The 20,382-nt window shown below is 72.5% G+C and overlaps 11 non-coding genes across 11 annotated transcripts; all 11 read right to left on the bottom strand.

Moving 5' to 3' along the window:
• Positions 1-437: 437 nt before the first annotated feature.
• On the bottom strand, positions 438-556 carry LOC131830786 (5S ribosomal RNA). Its single transcript, XR_009353376.1, has one exon. It is a non-coding gene; the product is annotated as a 5S ribosomal RNA (ribosomal RNA).
• Positions 557-1,859: 1,303 nt separating this feature from the next.
• On the bottom strand, positions 1,860-1,978 carry LOC131830758 (5S ribosomal RNA). Its single transcript, XR_009353349.1, has one exon. It is a non-coding gene; the product is annotated as a 5S ribosomal RNA (ribosomal RNA).
• A 2,065-nt stretch (positions 1,979-4,043) lies between these two features.
• LOC131830787 (5S ribosomal RNA) lies at positions 4,044-4,162 on the bottom strand. Its single transcript, XR_009353377.1, has one exon. It is a non-coding gene; the product is annotated as a 5S ribosomal RNA (ribosomal RNA).
• Positions 4,163-6,221: 2,059 nt separating this feature from the next.
• LOC131830796 (5S ribosomal RNA) lies at positions 6,222-6,340 on the bottom strand. The gene has a single exon (XR_009353385.1). It is a non-coding gene; the product is annotated as a 5S ribosomal RNA (ribosomal RNA).
• Positions 6,341-7,643: 1,303 nt separating this feature from the next.
• LOC131830788 (5S ribosomal RNA) lies at positions 7,644-7,762 on the bottom strand. Its single transcript, XR_009353378.1, has one exon. It is a non-coding gene; the product is annotated as a 5S ribosomal RNA (ribosomal RNA).
• A 2,075-nt stretch (positions 7,763-9,837) lies between these two features.
• LOC131830790 (5S ribosomal RNA) lies at positions 9,838-9,956 on the bottom strand. The gene has a single exon (XR_009353380.1). It is a non-coding gene; the product is annotated as a 5S ribosomal RNA (ribosomal RNA).
• A 2,059-nt stretch (positions 9,957-12,015) lies between these two features.
• Positions 12,016-12,134, bottom strand: LOC131830797 (5S ribosomal RNA). Its single transcript, XR_009353386.1, has one exon. It is a non-coding gene; the product is annotated as a 5S ribosomal RNA (ribosomal RNA).
• A 1,303-nt stretch (positions 12,135-13,437) lies between these two features.
• LOC131830791 (5S ribosomal RNA) lies at positions 13,438-13,556 on the bottom strand. Its single transcript, XR_009353381.1, has one exon. It is a non-coding gene; the product is annotated as a 5S ribosomal RNA (ribosomal RNA).
• Positions 13,557-15,634: 2,078 nt separating this feature from the next.
• LOC131830766 (5S ribosomal RNA) lies at positions 15,635-15,753 on the bottom strand. Its single transcript, XR_009353357.1, has one exon. It is a non-coding gene; the product is annotated as a 5S ribosomal RNA (ribosomal RNA).
• Positions 15,754-17,842: 2,089 nt separating this feature from the next.
• On the bottom strand, positions 17,843-17,961 carry LOC131830778 (5S ribosomal RNA). Its single transcript, XR_009353368.1, has one exon. It is a non-coding gene; the product is annotated as a 5S ribosomal RNA (ribosomal RNA).
• A 2,080-nt stretch (positions 17,962-20,041) lies between these two features.
• On the bottom strand, positions 20,042-20,160 carry LOC131830789 (5S ribosomal RNA). The gene has a single exon (XR_009353379.1). It is a non-coding gene; the product is annotated as a 5S ribosomal RNA (ribosomal RNA).
• Between the last annotated feature and the right edge of the window lie 222 nt (positions 20,161-20,382).

Here is a 20,382-nt window from a genome sequence, read left to right on the forward strand (position 1 = left end):
TCCCACAGCCCGGCGGCCCCCACGCCCCTCCCCGCGTCCATGGCCGTGGTCCTCACCCCGGTCCCCCTTTCCCTGCCTCTGGCCCCAAAGCCCCCTTCCAAGACTGCCCCGCCCTGCCAGCAGCCCCACAAGGCCGGCTGAGGCACGGGTAGGCCTCGTGTCGTGCAGGCGGAAACGCTGGCTTGTGGCCGGCCGCCCGTGCAGCGGGCCGCCATTTTTGGGGCCAGGGGCCCGCGATGCTGGGTCTGGGGTGGCCAGGGGTCAGGGGGTCAGGGGCGTGAGGGGACCGGGCTCAGGGGCTGAGGCGTTCAGGGACTGTTGGGAGGCAGCCGCGTTGGCCAGGGCGCCCAGCGGTGGCGGCCAAGGCAGAGGCAGGGGGGCCCAAGTGGGAGAGAAAAGAGGAAGGCCAAAGACAAGCGTTTGGGGGCGAAAAAAAAAGCCTACAGCACCCGGTATTCCCAGGCGGTCTCCCATCCAAGTACTAACCAGGCCCGACCTTGCTTAGCTTCCGAGATCAGACGAGATCGGGCGTGTTCAGGGTGCTATGGCCATAGACGCCTGCCGGTTCAGCTGGCCGCCCCAAGAGCCTGCTGCGCGCTTCCCGGGTCCCGACGTTAGCCAGGGCTCCCCACTCAGCCTGCCCTGGGCCTGGCGCCCGCCACCCCGCCCACCCGCCCGCCAGCCCGCCCGGGGGGGCCCCCCCAACGCCAAAGTCTGTCGGGGCACTCTCCCATCCCGGGGCTCCCCAGCCTTGCCGCCACCGCGTGCCTCCCCAGGCCGCAACCGGGGTGCGTCCTCCGCCCCCACCACCACTCCCCCCACACCCCCCGCCCCCGCCACCGCCCCGCGCTCGGTGTGCTCCGCCCCCGCCACCCCCACACCACCAGCGCCCACCCAGCGCCCTAGGCCAGGCCCAGCCGGCCACCTGGCCTTCCCTCCTCTCCTCTCCTCTGCTCTCTTCTGCTCTCCTCCAGACAGCTCTGCTCAGCTGGGCTCGGCTCGGCTCGGCTCTCCCCTCCTCTCCACCCCACCTCGCTCCCAGCCCACCCGAGGCCACGAGGACACATGGGCGACGGGCGACGCCACACACCAGCCCAGAAGCGGCAGCCCCGCCCCGTGGCCCTACCTCCACCGCGCTTCTCCTGACAACCCACCCGCACCAGGCCCTGACCGAGAAACACAGACAGGGGGGTGGGGGGGCCCAGGTCGCGGGGGCGCCGGGAGGGGTGTGGGGGTTGGTCGGCTGCCGGTGGGCCTGGGGGCTGGGGGCAGCCCGAGGGCCTCGCTAGGGGATCCAGGGCCCAGGGCCTCGGGAGCACAGGCCCGCGGAGAGGTGGCCCAGGCCCGGGGTCGAGGCCTGCTCCTGCCTCCTGCCCCCCACACCCTCGGGCCTGGGCCCTCCCCCCCGCCTCCCCGCCCTCCTCCCACAGCCCGGCGGCCCCCACGCCCCTCCCCGCGTCCATGGCCGTGGTCCTCACCCCGGTCCCCCTTTCCCTGCCTCTGGCCCCAAAGCCCCCTTCCAAGACTGCCCCGCCCTGCCAGCAGCCCCACAAGGCCGGCTGAGGCGCGGGTGGGCCTCGTGTCGTGCAGGCGGAAACGCTGGCTTGTGGCCGGCCGCCCGTGCAGCGGGTCGCCCTTTTTGGGGCCAGGGGCCCGCGATGCTGGGTCTGCGGTGGCCAGGGGTCAGGGGGTCAGGGGCGTGAGGGGACCGGGCTCAGGGGCTGAGGCGTTCAGGGACTGTTGGGAGGCCGCCGCGTTGGCCAGGGCGCCCAGCGCTGGCGGCCAAGGCAGAGGCAGGGGGGCCCAAGTGGGAGAGAAAAGAGGAAGGCCAAAGACAAGCGTTTGGGGGCGAAAAAAAAAGCCTACATCACCCGGTATTCCCAGGCGGTCTCCCATCCAAGTACTAACCAGGCCCGACCCTGCTTAGCTTCCGAGATCAGACGAGATCGGGCGCGTTCAGGGTGGTATGGCCGTAGACGCCTGCCGCTTCAGCTGGCCGCCCCAAGAGCCTGCTGCGCGCTTCCCGGGCCCCGGCGTTAGCCAGGGCTCCCCACTCAGCCTGCCCTGGGCCTGGCGCCCGCCTCCCCGCCCACCCGCCCGCCAGCCCGCCGTGGGGGCCCCCCCAACGCCAAAGTCTGTCGGGGCACACTCCCATCCCGGGGCTCCCCAGCCGTGCCACCACCGCGTGCCTCCCCAGGCCGCAACCGGGGTGCGTCCTCCGCCCCCACCACCACTCCCCCCACACCCCCCGCCCCCGCCCCCGCCCCCGCCCCGCGCTCGGTGTGCTCCGCCCCCGCCACCCCCACACCACCAGCGCCCACCCAGCGCCCTAGGCCAGGCCCAGCCGGCCACCTGGCCTTCCCTCCTCTCCTCTCCTCTGCTCTCTTCTGCTCTCCTCTAGACAGCTCTGCTCAGCCGGGCTCGGCTCGGCTCGGCTCTCCCCTCCTCTCCACCCCACCTCGCTCCCAGCCCACCCGAGGCCACGAGGACACATGGGCGACGGGCGACGCCACACACTAGCCCAGAAGGGGCAGCCCCGCCCCGTGGCCCTACCTCCACCGCGCTTCCCCTGACCACCCACCCGCACCAGGCCCTGACCGAGAGACACAGACAGGCCGGCTCACCTACACGGACACACGGATACCCAGGGAGACACAGGGACAGACACAGACGGAGGGACCTCTGCACAGACGGCAAGAACGCAGAGCCCCAGAGACAGACTCTCTAACCCGCAGACCCCCCTCAGACCCTCCACCCCCAACCCCAGCCCCCAGGCCAGACGCGGTGACCCTGACCCGCATGCGCACAGGGACCCGGTCGGAGACACGGGTGCACGCAACGCTCACACACCCACTCACGCGCACAGAAACACACACACAAACACACACACACACGCACACACACTCGGACAAGACACCACACACCCAGGAGGCTGCGGTGGCCTGCCACCTGCCCCGGGAGGGAGGGCCGGCTTGCTTGGGCCGGGCTTTGGTGTCTGCAGTCCCGTTCCGCTCCCATTCCTGCCCAGCACCCCGTCTGGCCTGGGGGCCTGCCAGGGTTTCTTCCTCTGGACTAGTCCTCTGGTGAGGGGTGAGGCGGGGGGCCGGGGCCTCTCTTGGCCCGGTGTGGGGCGCCCCCGGTCTTGCTGAGCGAGACAGCCTCGCGGTTGCCTTCGCTGTGCCTGGGAGACGCAGCGTGGAGCCGGGTGCCCACGGCTCCGGAAACCCAGGGCGGTCGGCCATCTCGCGTCCCGGGCACCTGAGCCCGGGCGCGGGGCCCAAGGGGCCAAGGGGAGCTGGTCGGGGAGAGGGAAGGGAATGAATGCCCTTCCGGCCGGAGCGGAGCCCAGGCCCCGAGGAGAGAAGGGGCGGGGGGTGGGGGGGCCCAGGTCGCGGGGGCGCCGGGAGGGGTGTGGGGGTTGGTCGGCTGCCGGTGGGCCTGGGGGCTGGGGGCAGCCCGAGGGCCTCGCTAGGGGATCCAGGGCCCAGGGCCTCGGGAGCACAGGCCCGCGGAGAGGTGGCCCAGGCCCGGGGTCGAGGCCTGCTCCTGCCTCCTGCCCCCCACACCCTCGGGGCTGGGCCCCCCCCCCCCGCCTCCCCGCCCTCCTCCCACAGCCCGGCGGCCCCCACGCCCCTCCCCGCGTCCATGGCCGTGGTCCTCACCCCGGTCCCCCTTTCCCTGCCTCTGGCCCCAAAGCCCCCTTCCAAGACTGCCCCGCCGTGCCAGCAGCCCCACAAGGCCGGCTGAGGCGCGGGTGGGCCTCGTGTCGTGCAGGCGGAAACGCTGGCTTGTGGCCGGCCGCCCGTGCAGCGGGCCGCCATTTTTGGGGCCAGGGGCCCGCGATGCTGGGTCTGGGGTGGCCAGGGGTCAGGGGGTCAGGGGCGTGAGGGGACCGGGCTCAGGGGCTGAGGCGTTCAGGGACTGTTGGGAGGCAGCCGCGTTGGCCAGGGCGCCCAGCGGTGGCGGCCAAGGCAGAGGCAGGGGGGCCCAAGTGGGAGAGAAAAGAGGAAGGCCAAAGACAAGCGTTTGGGGGCGAAAAAAAAAGCCTACAGCACCCGGTATTCCCAGGCGGTCTCCCATCCAAGTACTAACCAGGCCCGACCTTGCTTAGCTTCCGAGATCAGACGAGATCGGGCGTGTTCAGGGTGCTATGGCCATAGACGCCTGCCGCTTCAGCTGGCCGCCCCAAGAGCCTGCTGCGCGCTTCCCGGGTCCCGACGTTAGCCAGGGCTCCCCACTCAGCCTGCCCTGGGCCTGGCGCCCGCCACCCCGCCCACCCGCCCGCCAGCCCACCCGGGGGGGCCCCCCCAACGCCAAAGTCTGTCGGGGCACTCTCCCATCCCGGGGCTCCCCAGCCTTGCCGCCACCGCGTGCCTCCCCAGGCCGCAACCGGGGTGCGTCCTCCGCCCCCACCACCACTCCCCCCACACCCCCCGCCCCCGCCCCCGCCCCGCGCTCGGTGTGCTCCGCCCCCGCCACCCCCACACCACCAGCGCCCACCCAGCGCCCTAGGCCAGGCCCAGCCGGCCACCTGGCCATCCCTCCTCTCCTCTCCTCTGCTCTCTTCTGCTCTCCTCCAGACAGCTCTGCTCAGCTGGGCTCGGCTCGGCTCGGCTCTCCCCTCCTCTCCACCCCACCTCGCTCCCAGCCCACCCGAGGCCACGAGGACACATGGGCGACGGGCGACGCCACACACCAGCCCAGAAGCGGCAGCCCCGCCCCGTGGCCCTACCTCCACCGCGCTTCTCCTGACAACCCACCCGCACCAGGCCCTGACCGAGAGACACAGACAGGCCGGCTCACCTACACGGACACACGGATACCCAGGGAGACACAGGGACAGACACAGACGGAGGGACCTCTGCACAGACGGCAAGAACGCAGAGCCCCAGAGACAGACTCTCTAACCCGCAGACCCCCCTCAGACCCTCCACCCCCAACCCCAGCCCCCAGGCCAGACGCGGTGACCCTGACCCGCATGCGCACAGGGACCCGGTCGGAGACACGGGTGCACGCAACGCTCACACACCCACTCACGCGCACAGAAACACACACACAAACACACACACACACGCACACACACTCGGACAAGACACCACACACCCAGGAGGCTGCGGTGGCCTGCCACCTGCCCCGGGAGGGAGGGCCGGCTTGCTTGGGCCGGGCTTTGGTGTCTGCAGTCCCGTTCCGCTCCCATTCCTGCCCCGCACCCCGTCTGGCCTGGGGGCCTGCCTGGGTTTCTTCCTCTGGACTAGTCCTCTGGTGAGGGGTGAGGCGGGGCCCGGGGCCTCTCTTGGCCCGGTGTGGGGTGCCCCCGGTCTTGCTGAGCGAGACAGCCTCGCGGTTGCCTTCGCTGTGCCTGGGAGACGCAGCGTGGAGCCGGGTGCCCACGGCTCCGGAAGCCCAGGGCGGTCGGCCATCTCGCTTCCGGGGCACCAGAGCCCGGGCGCGGGGTCCAAGGGGTCAAGGGGAGCTGGTTGGGTAGAGGGAAGGGAATGAATGCCCTTCCGGCCGGAGCAGAGCCCAGGCCCCGTGGAGAGAAGGGGCGGGGGGTGGGGGTGCCCAGGTCGCGGGGGCGCCGGGAGGGGTGTGGGGGATGGTCGGCTGCCGGTGGGCCTGGGGGCTGGGGACAGCCCGAGGGCCTCGCTAGGGGATCCAGGGCCCAGGGCCTCGGGAGCACAGGCCCGCGGAGAAGTGGCCAAGGCCCGGGGTCGAGGCCTGCTCCTGCCTCCTGCCCCCCACACCCTCGAGCCTGGCCCCCCCCCCCCCGCCTCCCCGCCCTCCTCCCACAGCCCGGCGGCCCCCACGCCCCTCCCCGCGTCCATGGCCGTGGTCCTCACCCCGGTCCCCCTTTCCCTGCCTCTGGCCCCAAAGCCCCCTTCCAAGACTGCCCCGACCTGCCAGCAGCCCCACAAGGCCGGCTGAGGCACGGGTGGGCCTCGTGTCGTGCAGGCGGAAACGCTGGCTTGTGGCCGGCCGCCCGTGCAGCGGGCCGCCATTTTTGGGGCCAGGGGCCCGCGATGCTGGGTCTGGGGTGGCCAGGGGTCAGGGGGTCAGGGGCGTGAGGGGACCGGGCTCAGGGGCTGAGGCGTTCAGGGACTGTTGGGAGGCAGCCGCGTTGGCCAGGGCGCCCAGCGGTGGCGGCCAAGGCAGAGGCAGGGGGGCCCAAGTGGGAGAGAAAAGAGGAAGGCCAAAGACAAGCGTTTGGGGGCGAAAAAAAAAGCCTACAGCACCCGGTATTCCCAGGCGGTCTCCCATCCAAGTACTAACCAGGCCCGACCTTGCTTAGCTTCCGAGATCCGACGAGATCGGGCGTGTTCAGGGTGCTATGGCCATAGACGCCTGCCGCTTCAGCTGGCCGCCCCAAAAGCCTGCTGCGCGCTTCCCGGGTCCCGACGTTAGCCAGGGCTCCCCACTCAGCCTGCCCTGGGCCTGGCGCCCGCCACCTCGCCCACCCGCCCGCCAGCCCGCCCGGGGGGGCCCCCCCAACGCCAAAGTCTGTCGGGGCACTCTCCCATCCCGGGGCTCCCCAGCCTTGCCGCCACCGCGTGCCTCCCCAGGCCGCAACCGGGGTGCGTCCTCCGCCCCCACCACCACTCCCCCCACACCCCCCGCCCCCGCCCCCGCCCCGCGCTCGGTGTGCTCCGCCCCCGCCACCCCCACACCACCAGCGCCCACCCAGCGCCCTAGGCCAGGCCCAGCCGGCCACCTGGCCTTCCCTCCTCTCCTCTCCTCTGCTCTCTTCTGCTCTCCTCCAGACAGCTCTGCTCAGCTGGGCTCGGCTCGGCTCGGCTCTCCCCTCCTCTCCACCCCACCTCGCTCCCAGCCCACCCGAGGCCACGAGGACACATGGGCGACGGGCGACGCCACACACCAGCCCAGAAGCGGCAGCCCCGCCCCGTGGCCCTACCTCCACCGCGCTTCTCCTGACAACCCACCCGCACCAGGCCCTGACCGAGAAACACAGACAGGGGGGTGGGGGGGCCCAGGTCGCGGGGGCGCCGGGAGGGGTGTGGGGGTTGGTCGGCTGCCGGTGGGCCTGGGGGCTGGGGACAGCCCGAGGGCCTCGCTAGGGGATCCAGGGCCCAGGGCCTCGGGAGCACAGGCCCGCGGAGAAGTGGCCAAGGCCCGGGGTCGAGGCCTGCTCCTGCCTCCTGCCCCCCACACCCTCGGGCCTGGCCCCCCCCCCCCGCCTCCCCGCCCTCCTCCCACAGCCCGGCGGCCCCCACGCCCCTCCCCGCGTCCATGGCCGTGGTCCTCACCCCGGTCCCCCTTTCCCTGCCTCTGGCCCCAAAGCCCCCTTCCAAGACTGCCCCGCCCTGCCAGCAGCCCCACAAGGCCGGCTGAGGCACGGGTGGGCCTCGTGTCGTGCAGGCGGAAACGCTGGCTTGTGGCCGGCCGCCCGTGCAGCGGGCCGCCATTTTTGGGGCCAGGGGCCCGCGATGCTGGGTCTGGGGTGGCCAGGGGTCAGGGGGTCAGGGGCGTGAGGGGACCGGGCTCAGGGGCTGAGGCGTTCAGGGACTGTTGGGAGGCAGCCGCGTTGGCCAGGGCGCCCAGCGGGTGCGGCCAAGGCAGAGGCAGGGGGGCCCAAGTGGGAGAGAAAAGAGGAAGGCCAAAGACAAGCGTTTGGGGGCGAAAAAAAAAGCCTACAGCACCCGGTATTCCCAGGCGGTCTCCCATCCAAGTACTAACCAGGCCCGACCTTGCTTAGCTTCCGAGATCAGACGAGATCGGGCGTGTTCAGGGTGCTATGGCCATAGACGCCTGCCGCTTCAGCTGGCCGCCCCAAGAGCCTGCTGCGCGCTTCCCGGGCCCCGGCGTTAGCCAGGGCTCCCCACTCAGCCTGCCCTGGGCCTGGCGCCCGCCTCCCCGCCCACCGGCCCGCCAGCCCGCCCGGGGGGCGGGGGGGGGGGGCCCAACGCCAAAGTCTGTCGGGGCACTCTCCCATCCCGGGGCTCCCCAGCCGCGCCGCCACCGCGTGCCTCCCCAGGCCGCAACGGGGTGCGTTCTCGGCCCCCACCACCACTCCCCCCACACCCCCCGCCCCCGCCCCCGCCCCCGCCCCGCGCTCGGTGTGCTCCGCCCCCGCCACCCCCACACCACCAGCGCCCACCCAGCGCCCTAGGCCAGGCCCAGCCGGCCACCTGGCCTTCCCTCCTCTCCTCTCCTCTGCTCTCTTCTGCTCTCCTCCAGACAGCTCTGCTCAGCTGGGCTCGGCTCGGCTCGGCTCTCCCCTCCTCTCCACCCCACCTCGCTCCCAGCCCACCCGAGGCCACGAGGACACACGGGCGACGGGCGACGCCACACACCAGCCCAGAAGCGGCTGCCCCGCCCCGTGGCCCTACCTCCACCGCGCTTCCCCTGACCACCCACCCGCACCAGGCCCTGACCGAGAGACACAGACAGGCCGGCTCACCTACACGGACACACGGATACCCAGGGAGACACAGGGACAGACACAGACGGAGGGACCTCTGCACAGACGGCAAGAACGCAGAGCCCCAGAGACAGACTCTCTAACCCGCAGACCCCCCTCAGACCCTCCACCCCCAACCCCAGCCCCCAGGCCAGACGCGGTGACCCTGACCCGAATGCGCACAGCTACCCGGTCGGAGACACGGGTGCACGCAACGCTCACACACCCACTCACGCGCACAGAAACACACACACAAACACACACACACACGCACACACACTCGGACAAGACACCACACACCCAGGAGGCTGCGGTGGCCTGCCACCTGCCCCGGGAGGGAGGGCCGGCTTGCTTGGGCCGGGCTTTGGTGTCTGCAGTCCCGTTCCGCTCCCATTCCTGCCCAGCACCCCGTCTGGCCTGGGGGCCTGCCAGGGTTTCTTCCTCTGGACTAGTCCTCTGGTGAGGGGTGAGGCGGGGGGCCGGGGCCTCTCTTGGCCCGGTGTGGGGCGCCCCCGGTCTTGCTGAGCGAGACAGCCTCGCGGTTGCCTTCGCTGTGCTTGGGAGACGCAGCGTGGAGCCGGGTGCCCACGGCTCCGGAAACCCAGGGCGGTCGGCCATCTCGCGTCCCGGGCACCTGAGCCCGGGCGCGGGGCCCAAGGGGCCAAGGGGAGCTGGTCGGGGAGAGGGAAGGGAATGAATGCCCTTCCGGCCGGAGCGGAGCCCAGGCCCCGTGGAGAGAAGGGGCGGGGGGTGGGGGGGCCCAGGTCGCGGGGGCGCCGGGAGGGGTGTGGGGGTTGGTCGGCTGCCGGTGGGCCTGGGGGCTGGGGGCAGCCCGAGGGCCTCGCTAGGGGATCCAGGGCCCAGGGCCTCGGGAGCACAGGCCCGCGGAGAGGTGGCCCAGGCCCGGGGTCGAGGCCTGCTCCTGCCTCCTGCCCCCCACACCCTCGGGCCAGCCCCCCCCCGCCCCCCCGCCTCCCCGCCCTCCTCCCACAGCCCGGCGGCCCCCACGCCCCTCCCCGCGTCCATGGCCGTGGTCCTACCCCGGTCCCCCTTTCCCTGCCTCTGGCCCCAAAGCCCCCTTCCAAGACTGCCCCGCCCTGCCAGCAGCCCCCCAAGGCCGGCTGAGGCGCGGGTGGGCCTCGTGTCGTGCAGGCGGAAACGCTGGCTTGTGGCCGGCCGCCCGTGCAGCGGGCCGCCCTTTTTGGGGCCAGGGGCCCGCGATGCTGGGTCTGGGGTGGCCAGGGGTCAGGGGGTCAGGGGCGTGAGGGGACCGGGCTCAGGGGCTGAGGCGTTCAGGGACTGTTGGGAGGCCGCCGCGTTGGCCAGGGCGCCCAGCGGTGGCGGCCAAGGCAGAGGCAGGGGGGCCCAAGTGGGAGAGAAAAGAGGAAGGCCAAAGACAAGCGTTTGGGGGCGAAAAAAAAAGCCTACAGCACCCGGTATTCCCAGGCGGTCTCCCATCCAAGTACTAACCAGGCCCGACCTTGCTTAGCTTCCGAGATCAGACGAGATCGGGCGTGTTCAGGGTGCTATGGCCATAGACGCCTGCCGCTTCAGCTGGCCGCCCCAAGAGCCTGCTGCGCGCTTCCCGGGTCCCGACGTTAGCCAGGGCTCCCCACTCAGCCTGCCCTGGGCCTGGCGCCCGCCACCCCGCCCACCCGCCCGCCAGCCCACCCGGGGGGGCCCCCCCAACGCCAAAGTCTGTCGGGGCACTCTCCCATCCCGGGGCTCCCCAGCCTTGCCGCCACCGCGTGCCTCCCCAGGCCGCAACCGGGGTGCGTCCTCCGCCCCCACCACCACTCCCCCCACACCCCCCGCCCCCGCCCCCGCCCCGCGCTCGGTGTGCTCCGCCCCCGCCACCCCCACACCACCAGCGCCCACCCAGCGCCCTAGGCCAGGCCCAGCCGGCCACCTGGCCATCCCTCCTCTCCTCTCCTCTGCTCTCTTCTGCTCTCCTCCAGACAGCTCTGCTCAGCTGGGCTCGGCTCGGCTCGGCTCTCCCCTCCTCTCCACCCCACCTCGCTCCCAGCCCACCCGAGGCCACGAGGACACATGGGCGACGGGCGACGCCACACACCAGCCCAGAAGCGGCAGCCCCGCCCCGTGGCCCTACCTCCACCGCGCTTCTCCTGACAACCCACCCGCACCAGGCCCTGACCGAGAGACACAGACAGGCCGGCTCACCTACACGGACACACGGATACCCAGGGAGACACAGGGACAGACACAGACGGAGGGACCTCTGCACAGACGGCAAGAACGCAGAGCCCCAGAGACAGACTCTCTAACCCGCAGACCCCCCTCAGACCCTCCACCCCCAACCCCAGCCCCCAGGCCAGACGCGGTGACCCTGACCCGCATGCGCACAGGGACCCGGTCGGAGACACGGGTGCACGCAACGCTCACACACCCACTCACGCGCACAGAAACACACACACAAACACACACACACACGCACACACACTCGGACAAGACACCACACACCCAGGAGGCTGCGGTGGCCTGCCACCTGCCCCGGGAGGGAGGGCCGGCTTGCTTGGGCCGGGCTTTGGTGTCTGCAGTCCCGTTCCGCTCCCATTCCTGCCCCGCACCCCGTCTGGCCTGGGGGCCTGCCTGGGTTTCTTCCTCTGGACTAGTCCTCTGGTGAGGGGTGAGGCGGGGCCCGGGGCCTCTCTTGGCCCGGTGTGGGGTGCCCCCGGTCTTGCTGAGCGAGACAGCCTCGCGGTTGCCTTCGCTGTGCCTGGGAGACGCAGCGTGGAGCCGGGTGCCCACGGCTCCGGAAGCCCAGGGCGGTCGGCCATCTCGCTTCCGGGGCACCAGAGCCCGGGCGCGGGGTCCAAGGGGTCAAGGGGAGCTGGTTGGGTAGAGGGAAGGGAATGAATGCCCTTCCGGCCGGAGCAGAGCCCAGGCCCCGTGGAGAGAAGGGGCGGGGGGTGGGGGTGCCCAGGTCGCGGGGGCGCCGGGAGGGGTGTGGGGGATGGTCGGCTGCCGGTGGGCCTGGGGGCTGGGGACAGCCCGAGGGCCTCGCTAGGGGATCCAGGGCCCAGGGCCTCGGGAGCACAGGCCCGCGGAGAAGTGGCCAAGGCCCGGGGTCGAGGCCTGCTCCTGCCTCCTGCCCCCCACACCCTCGAGCCTGGCCCCCCCCCCCCCGCCTCCCCGCCCTCCTCCCACAGCCCGGCGGCCCCCACGCCCCTCCCCGCGTCCATGGCCGTGGTCCTCACCCCGGTCCCCCTTTCCCTGCCTCTGGCCCCAAAGCCCCCTTCCAAGATTGCCCCGACCTGCCAGCAGCCCCACAAGGCCGGCTGAGGCACGGGTGGGCCTCGTGTCGTGCAGGCGGAAACGCTGGCTTGTGGCCGGCCGCCCGTGCAGCGGGCCGCCATTTTTGGGGCCAGGGGCCCGCGATGCTGGGTCTGGGGTGGCCAGGGGTCAGGGGGTCAGGGGCGTGAGGGGACCGGGCTCAGGGGCTGAGGCGTTCAGGGACTGTTGGGAGGCAGCCGCGTTGGCCAGGGCGCCCAGCGGTGGCGGCCAAGGCAGAGGCAGGGGGGCCCAAGTGGGAGAGAAAAGAGGAAGGCCAAAGACAAGCGTTTGGGGGCGAAAAAAAAAGCCTACAGCACCCGGTATTCCCAGGCGGTCTCCCATCCAAGTACTAACCAGGCCCGACCTTGCTTAGCTTCCGAGATCCGACGAGATCGGGCGTGTTCAGGGTGCTATGGCCATAGACGCCTGCCGCTTCAGCTGGCCGCCCCAAAAGCCTGCTGCGCGCTTCCCGGGTCCCGACGTTAGCCAGGGCTCCCCACTCAGCCTGCCCTGGGCCTGGCGCCCGCCACCTCGCCCACCCGCCCGCCAGCCCGCCCGGGGGGGCCCCCCCAACGCCAAAGTCTGTCGGGGCACTCTCCCATCCCGGGGCTCCCCAGCCTTGCCGCCACCGCGTGCCTCCCCAGGCCGCAACCGGGGTGCGTCCTCCGCCCCCACCACCACTCCCCCCACACCCCCCGCCCCCGCCCCCGCCCCGCGCTCGGTGTGCTCCGCCCCCGCCACCCCCACACCACCAGCGCCCACCCAGCGCCCTAGGCCAGGCCCAGCCGGCCACCTGGCCTTCCCTCCTCTCCTCTCCTCTGCTCTCTTCTGCTCTCCTCCAGACAGCTCTGCTCAGCTGGGCTCGGCTCGGCTCGGCTCTCCCCTCCTCTCCACCCCACCTCGCTCCCAGCCCACCCGAGGCCACGAGGACACATGGGCGACGGGCGACGCCACACACCAGCCCAGAAGCGGCAGCCCCGCCCCGTGGCCCTACCTCCACCGCGCTTCTCCTGACAACCCACCCGCACCAGGCCCTGACCGAGAAACACAGACAGGGGGGTGGGGGGGCCCAGGTCGCGGGGGCGCCGGGAGGGGTGTGGGGGTTGGTCGGCTGCCGGTGGGCCTGGGGGCTGGGGACAGCCCGAGGGCCTCGCTAGGGGATCCAGGGCCCAGGGCCTCGGGAGCACAGGCCCGCGGAGAAGTGGCCAAGGCCCGGGGTCGAGGCCTGCTCCTGCCTCCTGCCCCCCACACCCTCGGGCCTGGCCCCCCCCCCCCGCCTCCCCGCCCTCCTCCCACAGCCCGGCGGCCCCCACGCCCCTCCCCGCGTCCATGGCCGTGGTCCTCACCCCGGTCCCCCTTTCCCTGCCTCTGGCCCCAAAGCCCCCTTCCAAGACTGCCCCGCCCTGCCAGCAGCCCCACAAGGCCGGCTGAGGCACGGGTGGGCCTCGTGTCGTGCAGGCGGAAACGCTGGCTTGTGGCCGGCCGCCCGTGCAGCGGGCCGCCATTTTTGGGGCCAGGGGCCCGCGATGCTGGGTCTGGGGTGGCCAGGGGTCAGGGGGTCAGGGGCGTGAGGGGACCGGGCTCAGGGGCTGAGGCGTTCAGGGACTGTTGGGAGGCAGCCGCGTTGGCCAGGGCGCCCAGCGGGTGCGGCCAAGGCAGAGGCAGGGGGGCCCAAGTGGGAGAGAAAAGAGGAAGGCCAAAGACAAGCGTTTGGGGGCGAAAAAAAAAGCCTACAGCACCCGGTATTCCCAGGCGGTCTCCCATCCAAGTACTAACCAGGCCCGACCTTGCTTAGCTTCCGAGATCAGACGAGATCGGGCGTGTTCAGGGTGCTATGGCCATAGACGCCTGCCGCTTCAGCTGGCCGCCCCAAGAGCCTGCTGCGCGCTTCCCGGGCCCCGGCGTTAGCCAGGGCTCCCCACTCAGCCTGCCCTGGGCCTGGCGCCCGCCTCCCCGCCCACCGGCCCGCCAGCCCGCCCGGGGGGCGGGGGGGGGGGGGCCCAACGCCAAAGTCTGTCGGGGCACTCTCCCATCCCGGGGCTCCCCAGCCGCGCCGCCACCGCGTGCCTCCCCAGGCCGCAACGGGGTGCGTTCTCGGCCCCCACCACCACTCCCCCCACACCCCCCGCCCCCGCCCCCGCCCCCGCCCCGCGCTCGGTGTGCTCCGCCCCCGCCACCCCCACACCACCAGCGCCCACCCAGCGCCCTAGGCCAGGCCCAGCCGGCCACCTGGCCTTCCCTCCTCTCCTCTCCTCTGCTCTCTTCTGCTCTCCTCCAGACAGCTCTGCTCAGCTGGGCTCGGCTCGGCTCGGCTCTCCCCTCCTCTCCACCCCACCTCGCTCCCAGCCCACCCGAGGCCACGAGGACACACGGGCGACGGGCGACGCCACACACCAGCCCAGAAGCGGCTGCCCCGCCCCGTGGCCCTACCTCCACCGCGCTTCCCCTGACCACCCACCCGCACCAGGCCCTGACCGAGAGACACAGACAGGCCGGCTCACCTACACGGACACACGGATACCCAGGGAGACACAGGGACAGACACAGACGGAGGGACCTCTGCACAGACGGCAAGAACGCAGAGCCCCAGAGACAGACTCTCTAACCCGCAGACCCCCCTCAGACCCTCCACCCCCAACCCCAGCCCCCAGGCCAGACGCGGTGACCCTGACCCGAATGCGCACAGCTACCCGGTCGGAGACACGGGTGCACGCAACGCTCACACACCCACTCACGCGCACAGAAACACACACACAAACACACACACACACGCACACACACTCGGACAAGACACCACACACCCAGGAGGCTGCGGTGGCCTGCCACCTGCCCCGGGAGGGAGGGCCGGCTTGCTTGGGCCGGGCTTTGGTGTCTGCAGTCCCGTTCCGCTCCCATTCCTGCCCAGCACCCCGTCTGGCCTGGGGGCCTGCCAGGGTTTCTTCCTCTGGACTAGTCCTCTGGTGAGGGGTGAGGCGGGGGGCCGGGGCCTCTCTTGGCCCGGTGTGGGGCGCCCCCGGTCTTGCTGAGCGAGACAGCCTCGCGGTTGCCTTCGCTGTGCTTGGGAGACGCAGCGTGGAGCCGGGTGCCCACGGCTCCGGAAACCCAGGGCGGTCGGCCATCTCGCGTCCCGGGCACCTGAGCCCGGGCGCGGGGCCCAAGGGGCCAAGGGGAGCTGGTCGGGGAGAGGGAAGGGAATGAATGCCCTTCCGGCCGGAGCGGAGCCCAGGCCCCGTGGAGAGAAGGGGCGGGGGGTGGGGGGGCCCAGGTCGCGGGGGCGCCGGGAGGGGTGTGGGGGTTGGTCGGCTGCCGGTGGGCCTGGGGGCTGGGGGCAGCCCGAGGGCCTCGCTAGGGGATCCAGGGCCCAGGGCCTCGGGAGCACAGGCCCGCGGAGAGGTGGCCCAGGCCCGGGGTCGAGGCCTGCTCCTGCCTCCTGCCCCCCACACCCTCGGGCCAGCCCCCCCCCGCCCCCCCGCCTCCCCGCCCTCCTCCCACAGCCCGGCGGCCCCCACGCCCCTCCCCGCGTCCATGGCCGTGGTCCTCACCCCGGTCCCCCTTTCCCTGCCTCTGGCCCCAAAGCCCCCTTCCAAGACTGCCCCGCCCTGCCAGCAGCCCCCCAAGGCCGGCTGAGGCGCGGGTGGGCCTCGTGTCGTGCAGGCGGAAACGCTGGCTTGTGGCCGGCCGCCCGTGCAGCGGGCCGCCCTTTTTGGGGCCAGGGGCCCGCGATGCTGGGTCTGGGGTGGCCAGGGGTCAGGGGGTCAGGGGCGTGAGGGGACCGGGCTCAGGGGCTGAGGCGTTCAGGGACTGTTGGGAGGCCGCCGCGTTGGCCAGGGCGCCCAGCGGTGGCGGCCAAGGCAGAGGCAGGGGGGCCCAAGTGGGAGAGAAAAGAGGAAGGCCAAAGACAAGCGTTTGGGGGCGAAAAAAAAAAGCCTACAGCACCCGGTATTCCCAGGCGGTCTCCCATCCAAGTACTAACCAGGCCCGACCCTGCTTAGCTTCCGAGATCAGACGAGATCGGGCGCGTTCAGGGTGGTATGGCCGTAGACGCCTGCCGCTTCAGCTGGCCGCCCCAAGAGCCTGCTGCGCGCTTCCCGGGCCCCGGCGTTAGCCAGGGCTCCCCACTCAGCCTGCCCTGGGCCTGGCGCCCGCCTCCCCGCCCACCCGCCCGCCAGCCCGCCCGGGGGGCGGGGGGGGGGGGGGGGCCCAACGCCAAAGTCTGTCGGGGCACTCTCCCATCCCGGGGCTCCCCAGCCGCGCCGCCACCGCGTGCCTCCCCAGGCCGCAACCGGGGTGCGTTCTCGGCCCCCACCACCACTCCCCCCACACCCCCCGCCCCCGCCCCCGCCCCCGCCCCCGCCCCGCGCTCGGTGTGCTCCGCCCCCGCCACCCCCACACCACCAGCGCCCACCCAGCGCCCTAGGCCAGGCCCAGCCGGCCACCTGGCCTTCCCTCCTCTCCTCTCCTCTGCTCTCTTCTGCTCTCCTCCAGACAGCTCTGCTCAGCTGGGCTCGGCTCGGCTCGGCTCTCCCCTCCTCTCCACCCCACCTCGCTCCCAGCCCACCCGAGGCCACGAGGACACACGGGCGACGGGCGACGCCACACACCAGCCCAGAAGCGGCAGCCCCGCCCCGTGGCCCTACCTCCACCGCGCTTCCCCTGACCACCCACCCGCACCAGGCCCTGACCGAGAGACACAGACAGGCCGGCTCACCTACACGGACACACGGATACCCAGGGAGACACAGGGACAGACACAGACGGAGGGACCTCTGCACAGACGGCAAGAACGCAGAGCCCCAGAGACAGACTCTCTAACCCGCAGACCCCCCTCAGACCCTCCACCCCCAACCCCAGCCCCCAGGCCAGACGCGGTGACCCTGACCCGCATGCGCACAGGGACCCGGTCCGAGACACGGGTGCACGCAACGCTCACACACCCACTCACGCGCACAGAAACACACACACAAACACACACACACACGCACACACACTCGGACAAGACACCACACACCCAGGAGGCTGCGGTGGCCTGCCACCTGCCCCGGGAGGGAGGGCCGGCTTGCTTGGGCCGGGCTTTGGTGTCTGCAGTCCCGTTCCGCTCCCATTCCTGCCCAGCACCCCGTCTGGCCTGGGGGCCTGCCAGGGTTTCTTCCTCTGGACTAGTCCTCTGGTGAGGGGTGAGGCGGGGGGCCGGGGCCTCTCTTGGCCCGGTGTGGGGCGCCCCCGGTCTTGCTGAGCGAGACAGCCTCGCGGTTGCCTTCGCTGTGCTTGGGAGACGCAGCGTGGAGCCGGGTGCCCACGGCTCCGGAAACCCAGGGCGGTCGGCCATCTCGCGTCCCGGGCACCTGAGCCCGGGCGCGGGGCCCAAGGGGCCAAGGGGAGCTGGTCGGGGAGAGGGAAGGGAATGAATGCCCTTCCGGCCGGAGCGGAGCCCAGGCCCCGTGGAGAGAAGGGGCGGGGGGTGGGGGGGCCCAGGTCGCGGGGGCGCCGGGAGGGGTGTGGGGGTTGGTCGGCTGCCGGTGGGCCTGGGGGCTGGGGGCAGCCCGAGGGCCTCGCTAGGGGATCCAGGGCCCAGGGCCTCGGGAGCACAGGCCCGCGGAGAGGTGGCCCAGGCCCGGGGTCGAGGCCTGCTCCTGCCTCCTGCCCCCCACACCCTCGGGCCAGCCCCCCCCCGCCCCCCCGCCTCCCCGCCCTCCTCCCACAGCCCGGCGGCCCCCACGCCCCTCCCCGCGTCCATGGCCGTGGTCCTCACCCCGGTCCCCCTTTCCCTGCCTCTGGCCCCAAAGCCCCCTTCCAAGACTGCCCCGCCCTGCCAGCAGCCCCCCAAGGCCGGCTGAGGCGCGGGTGGGCCTCGTGTCGTGCAGGCGGAAACGCTGGCTTGTGGCCGGCCGCCCGTGCAGCGGGCCGCCCTTTTTGGGGCAAGGGGCCCGCGATGCTGGGTCTGGGGTGGCCAGGGGTCAGGGGGTCAGGGGCGTGAGGGGACCGGGCTCAGGGGCTGAGGCGTTCAGGGACTTTTGGGAGGCCGCCGCGTTGGCCAGGGCGCCCAGCGGTGGCGGCCAAGGCAGAGGCAGGGGGGCCCAAGTGGGAGAGAAAAGAGGAAGGCCAAAGACAAGCGTTTGGGGGCGAAAAAAAAAAAGCCTACAGCACCCGGTATTCCCAGGCGGTCTCCCATCCAAGTACTAACCAGGCCCGACCCTGCTTAGCTTCCGAGATCAGACGAGATCGGGCGCGTTCAGGGTGGTATGGCCGTAGACGCCTGCCCCTTCAGCTGGCCGCCCCAAGAGCCTGCTGCGCGCTTCCCGGGCCCCGGCGTTAGCCAGGGCTCCCCACTCAGCCTGCCCTGGGCCAGGCGCCCGCCTCCCCGCCCACCCGCCCGCCAGCCCGCCCGGGGGGCGGGGGGGGGGGGGCCCAACGCCAAAGTCTGTCGGGGCACTCTCCCATCCCGGGGCTCCCCAGCCGCGCCGCCACCGCGTGCCTCCCCAGGCCGCAACCGGGGTGCGTTCTCGGCCCCCACCACCACTCCCCCCACACCCCCCGCCCCCGCCCCCGCCCCCGCCCCGCGCTCGGTGTGCTCCGCCCCCGCCACCCCCACACCACCAGCGCCCACCCAGCGCCCTAGGCCAGGCCCAGCCGGCCACCTGGCCTTCCCTCCTCTCCTCTCCTCTGCTCTCTTCTGCTCTCCTCCAGACAGCTCTGCTCAGCTGGGCTCGGCTCGGCTCGGCTCTCCCCTCCTCTCCACCCCACCTCGCTCCCAGCCCACCCGAGGCCACGAGGACACACGGGCGACGGGCGACGCCACACACCAGCCCAGAAGCGGCAGCCCCGCCCCGTGGCCCTACCTCCACCGCGCTTCCCCTGACCACCCACCCGCACCAGGCCCTGACCGAGAGACACAGACAGGCCGGCTCACCTACACGGACACACGGATACCCAGGGAGACACAGGGACAGACACAGACGGAGGGACCTCTGCACAGACGGCAAGAACGCAGAGCCCCAGAGACAGACTCTCTAACCCGCAGACCCCCCTCAGACCCTCCACCCCCAACCCCAGCCCCCAGGCCAGACGCGGTGACCCTGACCCGCATGCGCACAATGGACCCGGTCGGAGACACGGGTGCACGCAACGCTCACACACCCACTCACGCGCACAGAAACACACACACAAACACACACACACACGCACACACACTCGGACAAGACACCACACACCCAGGAGGCTGCGGTGGCCTGCCACCTGCCCCGGGAGGGAGGGCCGGCTTGCTTGGGCCGGGCTTTGGTGTCTGCAGTCCCGTTCCGCTCCCATTCCTGCCCAGCACCCCGTCTGGCCTGGGGGCCTGCCAGGGTTTCTTCCTCTGGACTAGTCCTCTGGTGAGGGGTGAGGCGGGGGGCCGGGGCCTCTCTTGGCCCGGTGTGGGGCGCCCCCGGTCTTGCTGAGCGAGACAGCCTCGCGGTTGCCTTCGCTGTGCTTGGGAGACGCAGCGTGGAGCCGGGTGCCCACGGCTCCGGAAAACCAGGGCGGTCGGCCATCTCGCGTCCCGGGCACCTGAGCCCGGGCGCGGGGCCCAAGGGGCCAAGGGGAGCTGGTCGGGGAGAGGGAAGGGAATGAATGCCCTTCCGGCCGGAGCGGAGCCCAGGCCCCGTGGAGAGAAGGGGCGGGGGGTGGGGGGGCCCAGGTCGCGGGGGCGCCGGGAGGGGTGTGGGGGTTGGTCGGCTGCCGGTGGGCCTGGGGGCTGGGGGCAGCCCGAGGGCCTCGCTAGGGGATCCAGGGCCCAGGGCCTCGGGAGCACAGGCCCGCGGAGAGGTGGCCCAGGCCCGGGGTCGAGGCCTGCTCCTGCCTCCTGCCCCCCACACCCTCGGGCCAGCCCCCCCCCGCCCCCCCGCCTCCCCGCCCTCCTCCCACAGCCCGGCGGCCCCCACGCCCCTCCCCGCGTCCATGGCCGTGGTCCTCACCCCGGTCCCCCTTTCCCTGCCTCTGGCCCCAAAGCCCCCTTCCAAGACTGCCCCGCCCTGCCAGCAGCCCCCCAAGGCCGGCTGAGGCGCGGGTGGGCCTCGTGTCGTGCAGGCGGAAACGCTGGCTTGTGGCCGGCCGCCCGTGCAGCGGGCCGCCCTTTTTGGGGCCAGGGGCCCGCGATGCTGGGTCTGGGGTGGCCAGGGGTCAGGGGGTCAGGGGCGTGAGGGGACCGGGCTCAGGGGCTGAGGCGTTCAGGGACTGTTGGGAGGCCGCCGCGTTGGCCAGGGCGCCCAGCGGTGGCGGCCAAGGCAGAGGCAGGGGGGCCCAAGTGGGAGAGAAAAGAGGAAGGCCAAAGACAAGCGTTTGGGGGCGAAAAAAAAAAGCCTACAGCACCCGGTATTCCCAGGCGGTCTCCCATCCAAGTACTAACCAGGCCCGACCCTGCTTAGCTTCCGAGATCAGACGAGATCGGGCGCGTTCAGGGTGGTATGGCCGTAGACGCCTGCCCCTTCAGCTGGCCGCCCCAAGAGCCTGCTGCGCGCTTCCCGGGCCCCGGCGTTAGCCAGGGCTCCCCACTCAGCCTGCACTGGGCCTGGCGCCCGCCTCCCTGCCCACCAGCCCGCCAGCCCGCCCGGGGGGCGGGGGGGGGGGGGGCCCAACGCCAAAGTCTGTCGGGGCACTCTCCCATCCCGGGGCTCGCCAGCCGCGCCGCCACCGCGTGC

This window comes from Mustela lutreola, chromosome 4 (genome assembly GCF_030435805.1).
Source record: "Mustela lutreola isolate mMusLut2 chromosome 4, mMusLut2.pri, whole genome shotgun sequence".
NCBI lineage: Eukaryota > Metazoa > Chordata > Mammalia > Carnivora > Mustelidae > Mustela > Mustela lutreola.